Raw genomic sequence first — 5429 nt, 5'->3', positions numbered from 1 at the left:
CGGATCACCTTCTATCGACTTCAGCTCATTATCTAGAAAGATGATCTAGAAATCATCAGTACCTTGGGATCTACATGCCTCAATGGCAAGTTTCTCGCCTTTGATGACAGGTTGCATCATTGACCTTCGATCAAAGGATTCCATCACATGTTCGACATCAACACATTTATTCACATCTCATGGATTGTACTGGGTACTTTGAGAGCCATTGACAGCACTGGTGGTTTCTCTCACACTTGTTAATAGTTTACATCATTGACTGGTAATCAAGTGGTTTCTACTATGTTCGACATCAACACATTCATTCACATGGATAGAATCATACTGTTTTGGGAAGTAGAAATGAAGACCCTGGATCTAGTTTCCACAATCCAGGCTGCGAGGAATTTTGTATTCATTATATAATGAAATATTCATAAACAGATGGCTGCGTCCATACTGTGTCCACATGAGTCTATACTTGTGATTTTTTACAAGATCATTCCTGTATCAGAGCAGTAGTTAGTCAGTTTTGATCTGAGTATGGGAATGCCTACCTCAGTGATGATTTGATCTCATATATATATCTTGCATTGAATGTGTTTACAGGTTCCAACCGGGCTCTCCACAAGATGATCCTCGAAATGATAAAGTACTTCACTCTTCCTAAATGATAAATGAAATCCTCATCTAACTACAGAATTCGCACTTTAGGGGGCAATCTGTTACACAAAAATATCGTCGCCATGATTATTTGTAGTCAGTATAGGTCTATCATCACTTATACTGTCCTCCTAAGCAAGTCTTAGGCCTCAACTCTTCAAGTCAAGCTTTGAAATTGAGGGAAAGACATTGAAAATCAATAAAACTCTGGTTAGCACTTTCTCTCACTATTGCCTGTGGTCCCGCACCTTCTGTTTACAAAAACTGCGGACCTGCCCGCTCTGTCCCTAAAGGTGTGGGTGCGGACCCCTGTGAAAGTCAAAAAGGTGCAAGTTTATTCTAAAAAAATCACTTTGGTTTAATTCTAGATGATTCTAGAAGGAATTTGATGTGGATTTGCTGCTCTTAGGTGGTTCATGCATCCCAAAAGAGAAGGAGCTAATCCGTTGATGAGAGGAGCTATCCCTTTTAAGGAGGGATTTATCCCTTTGAAGGAGGACCTAGTAACTTCCCTCCATTGCACTATAAATTCAGGCATTGGGCTGGTTGCTAGGGAGGTTAGAAGCTGAACATTTTTTAGGGTAAATGCTGGTGAAATTAAGACTTCCTAGCTGAGATTAAGAGGAGATATCACATACCTTTTTGGCTTCATTGGGAAGAGAGTGAAACTTGTCAAAGTAGAGGAGACTTCTTGCTAGACCCTGGGAGGAGCTTGTACAGCATCAAGGCACAGGTTGTAAAGTTCTTCTTGATCTGAATTAATACAATCAAACTCATTTTTCTCAACAAATTGTCTCATGTCATTTGTTTCATGAACTCCTTGACTTTCATGTTAAATATGTTTTATGATATTGGCTTTTCAGGTGCTATTTAATTTGTTTGCTTGTTTGTGTTTGCAGATTCGCGACAAGGGAGCTCATTTGGATCGAAGGAGCGAGGGCATCCACAAACTTGTGTTGGACCTAAGGTAGGCCTAAAACACTTGTTTGCCTTTGTTTACAAAAGCATATTTAGAGAAAGATAGTGTGTGATTGGTTTGCTTGTCATTAGGTCTTCTTTAGATCCTAGGAAGGTCTATCTTGTCCGCAAGATCGACTTATTCCGTGTGACATATGGCTTCAAGCAACTGCCATTCACCTTTCCTCGAAAGGGTTATCCATTTAACTTGACCATCCGTACCGCACCTCCATCGGTAATCTCCTTAATAATATACAGCCCTAACCAGTGCATCCTAAAATTCCCTGGGAATTCATCAAACTTATTATCATACAACAAAAGCATATCATTTACCTTGAATGTGCGTAGTTTGATGTGTCGGTTGTGTCATGCCTTTTCACGCTGCTTTTGGACCTACTAGTGAAATCCAGCCAAAAATCGTTCTTCTTCAAGTTCATCCAACTGCACTAGCCTCTTCTCCAGGGCTCCGTGACCCATCATACCTGTGAGCACTACTATGCATAGACTAGGCATGATGTATTCCATAGGCATTATGGCTTCCACTCCATAGACAAGCCTAAAAGGTGTTTATCCCGTCAGTTTCTTGCATGTCATTCGATAAGCCCATAACACTATAAGTATGCGTAGGTCCCAATCACTTCGTTATGCATTGCATACCTTGGTCAGTGCATTTTCAAGCACTTTGTTGAATGCCTCCACTGTCCCATTAGCCTGTGGGTGATAAGGTGTGCTCTTCTAGTGGTAGACCTAAAATTACTCCATTAGTGCGCTGATCATCTCATTTAGGAAATGCATACTGTGATCTCTCATTAATATCTTTAGACATTCAAATCATGTCAGTAGATATTCAAATAGAAACTTCATGGTAGTCGTGCCCATGCAATCCTTCACCAACTGTGCTTCTGCCCAACAGGTCAAGTACTTTGTCACAGTGATAATATACCTTGCACCGTCTTTCCTTGAGGTTTAATGGGTCCTACGAAATATATTGGCCACTTTTCAAAAGGTTGCAAAATCATTTGTGGATTCAAATGAATTTCATCCCTCCGTGGTGACCTACCTATTCCTTGACATACATCACATGCCTTGCAATATGCTTTTGAGTCCTGATGAAGGGTTGGCCACCACAACCCTGTGCATAGAATCTTATGCGTAGTTTCTCTTCTTGCATAATTTCCTTCCGCAGCACCCCCATGAGTGTCCACAAGGATGTTGCTTTGTTCAAACTCAAGTACATACCTTCGCAGTATTTCATCATTCCCCATCTTGTATAGATGCCTAGCAATGATAGAGAAATTTGCCACACGCACCACTAAGTCCTTCTTTTGATGGATAGAGTATCCTTCTGATGTTAGAAAGTGTATTATATCTTCAAAATGTCCATCCACTATGTACACAACATAGAGTTGCATGTCAGGTAATCCTTCCTCCAACACAATAGGTTCCTCCCCTGTCTCGATGCGTGACAGGTGATCTAGTCCCACGTTCAGTCATCAAGGCTTCACAACAACTTCAAAATCATACTCTTGGAGTAATAAAAGCCACTTGCAAATTCGCCCCCACAACACAGACTTACTGACTAGGTACTTTAGTGCGGAGTGATCTGTATACATCTTAAAGTGGCTTCCTAGCAAGTAGTGTTGATACTTCTGGAGCACATACACCATAGCTAGCCCCTCACGCTAACTGGTCGAATAAATATTTTCTGCTTTGGATAATCTGTGGCTTGTGAACGCGATAGGGTGATCTAAGCCTTCTCTGCCATCCCGTGTTATTATTTCCCCAATCACTATACACGACGCGTTGACATGTACATGAAACTCTTTCTTCAAGTTCGGGAAGACAAGAATTGGCGTAGTACCCATCTTTTCTTTCAATATATCTAGGCTTTTCTTACAGTCATTGTTCCAGCAGAACGTGACATCCTTCTTCAACAATTTTTCGATCAGCACGGTGATCTGGGCATAGCCTTTGATAAACTTTCTATAATACCCCGTATGTCCCAGAGTAGCATGCAGCTGTTTCATACTTCTCAGTGCTTCCAAGTTCAGAATCACCATGATCTTCATAGGGGTCTACCATTAGCCCTTGTTTGCAAACCACATGCTCCAATAGGTTCCCAAAATGAATGAGAAACAGACACTTCTTAAGGTTGAGTGTGATTTGGTATCTTCGACAGGTATCCAGCATCAAGGACAAGCTCACTACATGGCGCTTAATGAACCTAAAGACAGTCCAGTCATCAAAATAGACCTCCAAGAACTTATGAATATACTCCTTGAATGTTACAACAACCACGCACGAAAATATAGCAGGCACATTCTTCAATCCAAATGGCATGACAGTATATTGAAAGAAACCCCACTCAGTTGCGAAGGTTGTCTTGCTCCTATCCTCTAGTGCGATTTTGATCTGGTGGTACCCCAAGAAACCATCAGTGAAAGAATATGCTTCCTGACCCCCTACATTGTCTAACACTTCATCCACGAATGGAGTTTGGAATGGATCATGTACACAAGCGTCATTCAATTTTCTGAGATCCACGCATATCCTTATCTCGTCCTTCTGCTTCTTCTCTTGCACCACCATTGGGCTTACCCAATCAGATTCTTCCATGGGCTCAATGATGCCTGCTGTGAGAATTTTGTCTACTTATACATGGACCTTCTCCTTGTAATTCGGATTTCAACGGTATTGTGTCAAGCTTTAACGTGATCTTCATCACTCTATTGATGCGTCAAAAATTGCTGCATCATCGGGGAAAACCACTCGGTTCAGACCTTAAAGCAACTCCTTTCCTGTTTGGTGTGGTGGCTACGACTAGATATAATGGGATCAGTTTCCCAATAATATATATGTGGGATGGATAAGTGATCGATTTATGGTACCTAATGGGAAATGATAAATGATCTATTCTAAAATGCAACAATATAAAAGTGACTAATCTATCCTGGGAATTATTTCTCCTACTGCAATTTTTGATGGTTCTTATTGATAAGTAGGCATATAGATGACTCTACTCATAAATAAAAAATATTCATTCATATGATAATTACTTTGTTCAAGTAATTGAACAAAGTAATAATTAAAACGTTATCACACTAATATTTATATATTACTGACACATATATATATGAAAGATAACAACTCTTAAACATTCAATAGTGATAAGTCAAAGAATTGTTGTAATGACATATACATATATCAATAATAGCAAAATAAATAAATGTTGGTTCACATAAAAGCATGAAGAAAAAACACAGATAGTAGTATCGTATGCATTTGAGTCTCCTCTGATATGAATCGCATTCATATCCTATCTTTTAACTTGGAAATACTTTCACAGGAAGCAATAGTGCATATCACATAAAAGAATTCTTTATCAAAACTCAGAATTTAGGTCTAGTTTTTATAAAAATAAATATATCGGAAGCATAGTAGTACAACCTCCGATCCAAGTCTTAATACAAAAATTTGAGGACCCTTTCTAAAGACATGAAAGGGTCTATAAATACTACTTAAAATAACAAACCATGAAAGAAATATGTTATGCACTAGTATAACCAAATCACAAAAAATGCGAAAATCATCTGGAAATAGGCATGCTACGGTCGGTCAAAAATGGTTCACTGTATTGGCTGATCATGTTGTGATTGAAGCTGACAAATGGAAAGCATCAGCTGAAGTTCTGGTGGATTACTCGTGCATGAGTGTAATTGAGCCGTGTATGTGGCATCATTGAGTTCAAGAATCATGTGGCCAATCGCATCGGTGAGGAATTTCATTGCTGTCCACTGACTATATGGTTTGACAAGGAAAAACCAAAAGGT

This window comes from Pinus tabuliformis, chromosome J (assembly GCF_031772625.1).
Source record: "Pinus tabuliformis cultivar Carrire ecotype Pingquan chromosome J, CPIR1, whole genome shotgun sequence".
NCBI classification, from domain to species: domain Eukaryota; kingdom Viridiplantae; phylum Streptophyta; class Pinopsida; order Pinales; family Pinaceae; genus Pinus; species Pinus tabuliformis.
Note: the sequence above shows the minus strand (reverse complement) of the source record.